Source organism: Euprymna scolopes, chromosome 20 (genome assembly GCF_053919585.1).
Source record: "Euprymna scolopes isolate OS-2025 chromosome 20, ASM5391958v1, whole genome shotgun sequence".
Taxonomy (NCBI): Eukaryota; Metazoa; Mollusca; class Cephalopoda; order Sepiida; family Sepiolidae; genus Euprymna; species Euprymna scolopes.
The window spans coordinates 20,350,417-20,362,620 of record NC_136501.1 but is presented as its reverse complement, the minus strand read 5'-3'; positions in this window follow the sequence as shown (position 1 = coordinate 20,362,620).

Sequence of the window (12,204 nt, the reverse complement as noted above, 5' to 3'; positions counted from 1 at the left end):
ACGCCGAAGAAAAAATCTCCAAACATAAACACGGAGGCCTTCAATACCTCTTGACCTCAGGACGACTCTTTCGTCCACCGGATTTCTCTCACTCTCCTCTCTCCTGGATGTTTAGGCTAAGTCCTCATATCTCCGTCACAAACTCACATTACTTCAAATCAAACATACTATAATCCATGGAAACAAAACAGGAAAACCTCTACCTACGAAATCTACAAAAGGCAGCACTATAATACATAAGATATCTTCTAATGTACTGATTAACTCGGATTACCAAGCTTGGAAAATCACAGCACTCGGCACAGATCTGGAAAAATATCACACCCTTAACTAACCTTAACCCTCTCAGGCGCCCTGTGGATTGGCGCCTATTAATTCCCTAACTATCAGCCGTGGAGCGTGTGTTAATCTCCCCATACCCCCACCGAGACGCAACAGAATCAGGACAGGGCAATCCCCCATATATACTCACAAAAGAACTAAACAGATATTTTGTTATACTATCACTCCCGCTCGTGAACCATCTAATACGTTACGTATTTCGTCTTCATCTATTCTATTACCTCTTGACCTTTCGTGATCGCTTTTCGTGGCTTTATTTGCCATACTAATGCCCACTAACCGTGTTTGGAGGCTTTTTTGCTCACCAACAAATTGCGTCATTTTGCAACTTGCCGCAGCACAACCAAGTGACCCCGCCCTCGTGTTTCGCTATGCAGGGCGACCTCTGACCCAAATTTATGGCAATAATCAGCGAATGCAGCATAACCGCCAGAACAAAACTTTCCCAAATACGAGGAGCACGAAATCTCCATCGACCACGTGTGTGCCGAAGAGAAAATCTAAAAACCCTAAACGATAACAAAAAAATATAAAATAAATATGCAAATCACTTCGAAACCATAAAATGAATGCCGAACAAAAGTTCCATTAACCTTTGACCCCCCCTAACTCGCTGACCCCTCATGTTCAAATACTATATGTCAAATTTCCGTTTCTTTCCATTTATCTATCAATCATTCTGCAATATCTATTTTTTCTCTGTATAATTTCCTATGTTTTGTAAGTCAGTTATACGAGAGGATACAAGCAATTACATACATAAACATTTTTGCAATACAAATTACATTTAAAAAAAACGCAACATACATTTATAAACAGTAACCACTGTCCAACACAACGTTTTCTCTAGCAATTAACATTTAATTGTAACCTGCAAAACAACATACATACATTTTCAAAAGTCTCATAAAACTGCAGAAAATAACATCATTTGTTAAAACCAAAACACAAAATACGCTTAAATTAGGCTAAGACAAGTTTTCTATACGTCGCGTCTCTAATGAACAGTCAAAACAATTCGTGTATTTCAACTTGTCTCTTTCTTTTTCATTATCTCTCTATCCACAGTTTTTTTTACGGCAAATCAACCACCTTTTTTCATTTTTCTTTCTGTAAACTAGAACCCATACAATTATTATTTCTGCCCCTTTTTTTCTTTAATGTTTTCTTTCGATGCTCTAAATACATAATTCTTTTCTTTTTTACGTAATTCTGATCACAAGTCAAATAAATTTCAAAAGAACATATTTTCGACCGATCCTTCGATCTTCCTCAGTGTGAATGATGGAAACATGAGTGTAGGGCGGGCAGGGTTAGCAGCAGGAGGGACATGGTTATAGCCAATAAGGGTAAGATCTATTTGAATATGACCCTGCCAACATTTTTGACTTGGAATGGTCAGCAACTTGTGTGGCGGCTATATATATATATATATATATATATATATATATATATATATATATATATATATATATATATATATAAACAAGTTTACGATATTACGAAACTGGACAGGCTAAAGTTTCAAATTGTCGGTTAAATCAGAAGTCTCCGGCAAATCCAAAGATAAAAACCAGTCCTCAAACCCGTGTCAGGATCATGTAAATTTGTTTATATCAATAAAAATATATCTTGATCTTATTTTATTGAGCACTCTTAATAATCTTCTTTAATTCATTAGTTATCACTTTCGAATACGTTTAAATTGGTATATATATATATATATATATATATATATATATATATATATATATAAAGAGAGACAGACAGACAGAGACAGCGAGAGAAGGGGGAAAATAGAGATAGACTTGTACTAAACATTTAGGAAGCCTATAAAAATATATTATCAATAAACAAATACATTGTATGTAAAAATTTTCATATAAGAGAATATAATAATACACTGTGTTCTATAGTTTTCCTCCATTTTTAATTTTGCATTTAGTGTTGTGAGATTGTGTGTTTTTTTGACATTAAGTGAAGTAACTTCGCGTTCGGTTTTCATTGGTAAAGGTCGCACTTAATTATAAGCAACTTATCTCGAATGTTTACAGAGATCATCACGGATTGTTGGCTCAAAAGACGAGTTTTACTTTCAACAAATGCAAATAGTCGTAAGTAATTCAACCCAAATGGTAATCTCTTCCCCCCCCCACATCACCTTCGTTCGCTCGCCTTCAATTACCCCCAATCTCTGAGCCCGTAGACATTTTCTATCCCTCGTCCGCCACTCCTTGGCATGGCCGCGGTTCGAAAAAGCATTTCTTGCGCGTCTGAGACAATACATAGAATGGCACCTCTTATCCAACCCTTATGTCTATTCTCTACAACTTTCCCCTTCTCCCCCACCCCCTCATCTTCCCAACACGTGTAGCGCCAAATGTTGGTTTGCATACTTGGCTGATTCGACCCGATGATCAAAACCGACCGCGAAGACGACGTAAGCAACTCGGAAACTAATATCTGTCGAAAGATATAGCCATTCATATTGATGGCAATCGGGTTGAAGCACGACCTTCGTTAAGCAGGCCCGTTCATTGAAAGTGATGTCATGCACGAGGTAGGAGCAAACAAGCTTGATTTGTCAGACAGTCTGACTGTCACTAATAATTCAAAGATTTTAATAAAGTATTCGAACACTGTAAAAGATTCATTGTAAAAAAAGAAGAAAAATAAGGAATACGATCTATACCAAAACTGAACTTTATTCAGAATATATATATATATATATATATATATATATATATATATATATATATATATATATATATATATATATATATATATGCTTTAGGATAAAGTTATCCAACAAATCAACTGGTATGGGAATCTATGATTATAGGTCTTACAAAATTACAAATTTCTGGCTTTCCCTCTTCCTTGTCCTTGTTGTTTCTTTTCTTCTCTCTCCTCCCCTGTTTCCTTCTTTCCTTCTTTTATTTCATTTTATTTTATTTTCTATATTTTCTCTTCTTTTCTTTTCTTTTTTCTTTACCCCCTATGTTTGTTCCCCCCCTATTCCCACCACCACCACCTTTTAAACTTTAGAATAAGATTTCATTTAGAGATAATTTATTATGCATAAGCATCTCCTTTTCTTTTCTTTTATTTATTTATTTATTTATCTATTTCATATTTCATTTTTCATGTCAGTTCATGTTCTCTTCATTTCTTTTCATGCATGTATGTATGTATGTATGTATATATGTATGTATGTATGTATGTATGTATGTATGTATGTATATCTTGCAAAAAATTTCGACAGAGACGACGGTTTTTCACGGTATCATTTTGAACCTTGACCCTTCGGACGACAAATATAGAAAATTGGCTAAAAACTTTAATTCCTTCACCCTCAACTGGGCATTTTCTACTGGGACGGATCTCTTTTGTCGCCGATATTTTCGAAAGTCATTGACTTAATTTAAACACACGTCACTTCCGGTTTGGCGAGGGGCGCAATAGCTAACTCGTTACGTTTTTTTATTGCATTTTTTTCGCTTTCTCTTCCTCCTTCGCGGTACGGGTTCGAGCCGTCCTGCCTACTACAACTTTTTTTTTTGCTCAACACACACCTACAAACACCCGAGCAATGCCGGCCACCCAGGCTATATTTTTCTATAAAAAAATCCCAGCCAAATAAAATGGCTAGATAGTGAAAATTAAAAAGATACAGGTTATATATTTAAATTACTTTCAGAAAATATAATTTTCAAAACAAAAAAATAATTATTTTTCAAGCAAGGAATACAACATTTAAAGTAGTTACCTTAATCAACAGTTTTTGATGTAGGCTGTAATGTATATATATATATATATATATATATATATATATATATATATATATATATATATATATATTAAAACTAAGGAACTTTGTCTGTGAGTGTAAATTCGTTTTCTATGGACTCCGAAACAGCGAGGCCGATTTTTATGTGATTTCACACAAATGTACATTATGTATCTGGCAGTGTTTTCAGATAGGTTTCGTATCAGAATATCTTCGATAGTATCGATAATCAAAAATTCTGATGAAAGAAGGGACAGGGTATTTTGACTAAGTAAACCTCATGCAGCCCAATATTCCGAGTGCATGTGAGAAGTTTTTTCGCCGCACAATTAGAACAGGTTGATTTATAAAATTAGCAGTAGTTTCTTTGATATGATCGGAGCGCGTTCAAGATGAATGCATCTGTTGAGAGCACAATTCAACCATGATACTTGACTTTTGTATTTATAATTTTAATTCAAGACATTATGTAAAAATAATTTCGTAATATCAACAGTAGTTTATTTGATAAGTCAGGGTCGCATTCAAAATGAATGTTTTGTTTTAGAACACAATTGTACCATGATACTTGACTTTCAAATTTTAATTTTTAATTCAAGCAATTATATACAAATAATTCGATAAAATCAACAATATGTTCTCTACGGTGCAATGTATTGTGGACTAAGTCACTGCGGGGAGGAATGTGAACCTTCCTCTAAGTGCACCGCAATGGATTCCCGACTAGAGTAGGTAATCAAGCTATTTGATTGAAAAATAATAAGTTTATATTCCTAATAAAACGATTTTTTCAAAATAGCATTTTGTAAATTAAAATCGTTTTATATAACTTGTATTGATCGGACTATTGTTCTAATCTTGATTGTTATTTGAGCAATGTTTTGGTCGGATTGGACTTCGGCCGTTCTCAGGCATGCTGGTTGTTTTTTGTTTTCTTTTCAAAACAACAACAAACATGCCTGAGGACGGTCGAAGCCAAGCCCACCAAAACGTTGCACAAATAACACTCAATATGAGAACAATAGACCGATAATAATAAAGTTATATAAATGATAAACCCTCATCTAAAAAAAAACAGAACTTTAAAATTCTTTTTATTATACGTTAAATAATGTTCGATAAAACAAAAAAAATCGAAAATTAAATAATATAATACATAAACTTATGTAGATATTAGAAGGAAGGAAATAAAACGTTAATAAAAACAAAACATTTGATTCTATTAAAGATTATAAATTCAATCGATTCTATTAAACATAAACCACACAAATCGATGTTTTCCCTGGCCAGCGAATACATAATTTCCTATAAACATGTCTTCGCTTTGAAATGCAACGAAAATGAGAACTTCACTTATCGAGGAAGAATAAATAGCAGATAAGTGTTTGGCGCGCGTCGTATGAAAGTTAAGGTTGTGTTTTCAGTGTTTAAAAAATTTAAATTTAAACAACGCTTTTATCACGGAGACCACAACTTTGATTTTCATACCATACGCGCCAAGCGTAATTTTTTTCCGGACATTAGAAAATATCACCGTTGAGAACAACACGCGGATTTTCTACTACGGAATTCTTTTACATACCACTATGGAAAAAGAAAAGTGTGGTGATGTCGTATTACGCCGAAATATTAATTTTAAACAAATGTTTGTTGTTTTTTCAAAATTTTGTGTTGTAACTTCGCTTATAAAGGTGTACCATACGTAGGTCATTTTGAAAACAAAATAATATCAACGTTTCTCTCGTTTTAAAAAAGTTTTTTTTTTTTTTAATTTAATTTTCACCCCAAACAAGGCACAGTGCCACTTTGAAGTAGGGGGCTACTATCGGGGACATAATTGCAGGGGCATTATGAAGGGAGATGAGTAGCAAGATGTTTGTTCACATTACACTTGAACTTCTGCATGTCAGTACAGTTGGGAAAGCAGAATCTTGGAAGGGAGTTCCAAAGTCTAGCAGTTCTGGGGAAGAATGCTTTCTTACACCTAGGGATCTCTACTGTGAAGGGGTGGGATTTAGCTGCTTGTCGAGTTTGTCGGGGGTATTCACGTCGAGGGGATACAAGTGCTTGTAGTTCGTCAGAGCATTCACCATTAAAGTACTTGTAAAACAGGTAGAGGGATGCAACATTTCGTCGATGGGACAGAGGCTGAAGCTTAGATGATAGTTCAGGACCTATCAGGTTGGCGACTCTCTTTTGAACCCTGTCAAGGGGCGAGAGACAAGTAGCACATGCACCAGCCCAAATATGACAACAGTACTCCACATGGGCGAATGGTGGCTTTATAGCGGTACAGGGTACTTTCAGGCGTAGCTTCCTAGCACGGTAGAGAGAGCCACCGTTTTCGCATCAGCCTTGACAATGCTCTCAATGTATCTATTCCAGTTCATATTCCCTGTAAACTTTAGGCCGAGGAGTTTAAAAGAAGTACTTTCGGGTAATGTGTTCTATTGCTATTGGTGGTAGTGAAGGTTTCTTGTAATTATTGAAGGAAACACGCTTAGTCTTGGCAGCATTGAATGTGACCATCCATTTTTGTCCCCATTCCACTACAGATTGGAGGTCATCCTCTAGTGTTTCTGCCATTTCTTTAGAAATGTGTTCATTTGTTTTCCCCTAATTCCTGTTATAGAGAGCGGTGGCATCAGCAAATATACGCATCTCAGAATCAATTTTATCAGGGAGGTTATTTATGAATATCAGGAATAATAAAGGTCCAATGATATACCCGTGAGGTACTCCCGCATTTATGTCATATTGTTTAGATGTATGTCCGTCAAGGACAACTTGGATTTTCTCTGACGTAAGAAAGATTTAATTACATTATGTATTCTTCCATACCATATGATCTAATTTTCCTTAGAAGACCATCATGTCATACCCTGTCAAAAGCCTTAGATATATCGAGGGCTACCACTCTACCCTCTCCTCTTTTGACCAGTGAACGGTATATACGTTCAAAGATTACAGTTAGGATATCTGCTGTGGAACGGGCTTGCCTAAGTCCATACTGATTGTCGGTCAGGAGTTTGGCAGCTGTAAGGTGATGGACTAGAGCTTGATTAATGAAGGACTCAAATATTTTGGCGAAAAGCGGGAGAAGGCTAATGGGGCGATAATTTAATGAGTCGGTTATTTCGCCAAAATTCTTGAAAACTGGTAACACAGAAGAAGTTTTCCAGCAGTCAGGAAAGCAAGATTCGTTAAGGCATTTATTGTAAAGTTTGGAGAGAACTGGAGCAACCTCAGCGGAGCACTTTTTAATAGCCCAACCGGGATGAGATCGGATCCACATGCTTTTGAAGTGTCTAGATTTTTTATGATACCATATACCTGGGAAGGGGTCATTTTCAAGTCATCTAATGTGGCGTGTGTCCGTAAAGGAAAGTCAGGGAGAGAGTGGTGTGCCTGTCCAATGTGGAGTTTGAGGCAAACCGACTGGCGAGCAGGTTAGCCTTCTCGGTTGCCGTGCAAACAACCTCGTTATCGTATGATAGTGGGGGAATCGTTGACTGTCCATTATTTACTACACTGTTGTAGATATTCCAAAAATCATGAGTTCCTAATTTCTGTGCTTCGATGCGTTTTCTGGTGATTTCAGTGTATTCTGTCTTAGCTGTATCTATTTCTCTCTTACAATTACTTATGGCTTCTATATACTTCTGTCTGTTTGAACTGGACTTATGTCAGTTAAATCTGCGGTACGCATGCTGCCTTTGCGCAATGGCAGCTGCACAAGTAGAAGTAAACTATTGTGGAGAGTGGGGCTTGCTAGAGAATTTCCGTGTGGGAACATTGTCTTCAATTGCAGTTTTGAACCATTCAGTGGTCTCATTTGCGCACTGTTCAGCTGGAAGAGAAAAGATATTTCCCCATGGAGCATCTCTAATGAGATCTCTGATGGCGTCCCAGATAGCCTTTTTGTAATACCTCGTTATTTTGAGCAGTGGGTCTTCAGTTTTGGGTCGAGAATTAAGGGCGATTTAAACCATTATCACAACGTGATCAGCATTCCCGAGTGGGCTGTGGGCATTCGGTCTTGTTGTATTAAAGTAAAAAATAAAACAATAGTAACACTGCAAATAAATAAAAATAAATCAGTAGATACAAAATTAAGCAAACTTTACATAATGTGGCAAAAAATAATTAATCATGTTCAGTAAAGTGACACCAAAGAAATTGAAGCCATTCTTATATGTAGACATATTTAAAGTATGCCACTAACTAACGGGCAGATAAGTACAGATCGTTCTTACCGTTTAGTTACATGCTGTTGTTTTTATTTTATTTTTATTTTATTATATTTCTACTGTGTTAAAATGTGTGATGGCACACTTATATATGAAAATATAAGAACATATTTATTATGGGTGGCAGCAATGAGTGGTTGGTTGTTAAAAGAGAGGTGCTTACACGTGAATTCGGCGGATTAATTCTTCTCAGACCCAAATCATCACCCAGCTCCGATAAGTATTTCTTGTTATTATATAACCATTTGTGACGATCTGAAACGCCTCTTTTGGATGGCATTCTCACTTTAGTCACACGGCAAGGCTGTTTTATTCAGCCATTGTCGTTTCACTGAATTGACTTGACTTTGGTTTGGCTTTATTACACCTGTGTAATCTTTTACCAAACATAACCTTTCCAATATCATACTTTTAACCGATCTTCTTTTTGACAATTGATCAAGTTGGTTGTTTCTTCCAACACAAGGGCTTGCGTCATATTTATAATTTCTATTCAAATAACCTTCTGGTTCATTTGATAATTATTTTATGTTGTTTCTACATTTGTTGCCAGGCCTACGCTTTTGTCAAAACCATTTCTCATTACACACGACCTAGGTATTAAAGAGGATGTCAGATTCATATTTTTCTTTCTTTTTTAAATGACATTTTAGTACATTTGATAATTATTTCTTGCTGACTTGCGTTCGGTCAGTTGCTCGCTTGGGTATAAATGATTTCTCAGTAGACACGGCCAAGATATTTAACAAAATACATAACAGAAATAAATCATATATACATATCTATCTATCTATCTATCTATCTATCTATCTATCTATCTCCCTCTGTATATATATATATATACATTATAGAGTGTAATATCTCCCTCTGTATATATATATATATATATATATATATATATATATATATATATATATATATATATATATATATATATATTATAGAGTGTAATAGACAAGGTCTAAATGAGCAAAGTCTCAGTAAAACATATTTAAATGTGCTGTGCTTTGAGTATTGCAGTTAAGATAAGCTTAATAAGTATAATTACCTAGAGCTATATATAGAAAGTGTGTCAAATTAGCAATCAAGTTTTCGTGGGAGGAAACATAACAAAATCATGTTTACACGTACGATCGTTTCGGAAACAATATCCTTTTATTCATGCGATATTTACAAATAAAATCATCAAGAAATAAGTAGAATATTTCTGGATATCTTCTCCTCATCAGCATAAATAGAAGGGGAGTGAATATTTGTATCTTGGATGGAATGTGCTGTTTGACACCTGGTATTCCCAAACATCTGGTAGTTACCAGGATCAATATTGCTTAGCTTCGGTGATCTGAGAACCGGTGTATTAATGTGATTATGCCGTATATTCTCCCGCGGCTAATTTTTCTCTGATCCTGAATCCTTAACCAACAACGCTATCTTATTCGGTTATTGTTATATAACCATTTGTGACTACCAGAGACTTTCCCTTGAGACAGCATTGTTACAAGGGCGTTTTATTCAGCCATTGATTTATAGCAAAAATACACGTACGTTTGTAAAAAAAATAGTTTATTAATAAAGAATGAGAGTTAAATAGAAACGTTGTTTTAATTTGAATAAAATAAAATACACACTTTACAACATGGCAAGGAAGAAGAAAAGGAAAAAAAGAAACAAAACAACACACTGAAGATGGAGTATACCTCCGAAATATATTTGTGATAAATATCAAAGAAGTAAAATATTTGTTTATTTTACTAATATTACGGTGTGATTTGGTTTCAAGCGCACTTGATGCGTATTTTATTTTATTAGTTTATTAATCAATATATTTTAGGCAGATATTTTTAATTAATAGTACATAAACATTAGATTTCAACCCGTTGTGAACTGTGTGTTTAAAATTATCTAGACCCCATTCTTTTGCGTCAGATAAATACATAATATATAAACTCAGAATAGCCAAACTTTATATGTGTATTCTTTAGGCCTCTTGTAATGAAAACTTGTAGTGTTTTTTGTATATACAAGGTGCTTTCAATAAGTTTCCAGACTTTTTCATAAGGTCACTTTTATTGATAGTACACGCATGAAACCCTGAATTGAGCAGCTCGACCATTTACCGTCTGTTATGACAATGACTTTCTTTTTGGTATTCTCTGAACACCTTTATGAAAAAACTTCGCGCAATTCTTCCGCATCTTCAGTTTCTTGCGAATAATAATGTGTATAGTTCCCACACTGATATCAAACTATACACTTATTGTCTCTATAAACATTTGACGGTCCTTATGTATGAAATTCTTTATTTGGCCAATCAACTCTGGTGTTCTGACTTCCTTATTCCTCCCACACATCTCATCATCCTTCACCGACTTCCTGCCTTCCTTGAACCCGTCTGGGTGAGGCCCCGTGTTTTGACAAGCTTCTGGGTTTAACCTTTACTCCTGATATGAAATGGAACACGTACATAAAGTCTGTTGCCATGGTCGCTGGAAAGATGATGGGATCCTTCTACCGCTCCAGAAGATATCTCACTACTGATGCAATTCTCTATCTATATAAAAGCCAAGTACGTCCAAGGATGGAATACTGTTGCCATATCTGGACAGGAGCTGCTAAAAACAGCCTATCCTGCCTTGACAGAGTACAAAATAGACTTCGTGGCTTAGTAGGGGTGCCCTTTTCTCTACCTTGCAACCTCTCTCCCACAGAAGAGACGTTGCGAGCCTATCCTTGTTTTATCGTTATTTCTATGGCAGGTGCTCATCTGAACTCCAATCTCTGGTCCCCCTCGCCAATCTTTCACGAAAAACACCCGTCTAGCTGAATCCACTGTGAAAAATTTCCTCCACTCTATATCTGTGCCTAAATCAAAACGCGGATTCCATGAACAAAGCTTCTTTCTTAGAACTGCACGCCTGTGGAACTCTGTTCCGTCTGCCTGCTTCCCACCGGACTACAACTTGGATGTCTTCAAGTCCAATGTTAACAAATTCCTAATGAACCGCCCCCTTAAGTAAACACTTCATCAAATCTCCACACTAACGTAATGTACTTGTAATAACCCTTATCCCTGAGTGGCTTCCGGGCCTTGATAAGTGGTGATCACTGTGTAAAAAACACAAAAAAACCTTTATGTCAGTTAACAACTGAAGCTCGATTCATGGAAGATGGCCCAAAAGCAGTTTGATGCATTCCATACGTTTCCGTGTCATTTCTTCCAAGTTTAAAACATAATTTTATTGCGTATCATTCTTCTAAAGTGTCATCACGTACAGATTGCATTGTTGAAATTCATCAGCTGCGACAATCAGGCTTTAGTAGGGTGTATTCAAATTCCTGGTGTAACTGTTCATTTGAACCTGCAATCATAAAAACTGGTCAGTCATCTCATAATATGTATAGCAACACCATACTGAATTTTCAAGAGTCTACGACAATATTAAATGCCTGTACGAAAAAAAATGTCTGGCAATTTATCGAAAGCACCTCGTATTGTAATTTCCTATGTATGTAAGAAATGAAAAATACTTGAAATGAAAAAGACCTCCTTAATCTACAAACCGCACAAATCTTTTCAATCAAACAAGTAAATATAAACATCCATTAAAAATAGACATATATTATTGATTTTGGTTCTCTTGTATACAAATTGACTTACATGTCAATCGAATTTAATGACCGATCTTGGAAACTACAAAGGTTTTAGAATTGAACTAAAACAAAATATAAATGAAGTAGAAACATAAAAACTCGGTGGGGTTTAATCGGAACGCCATACATATATTTTTGGGCTACAATTTCACTGAATTGAATTATCCTAAA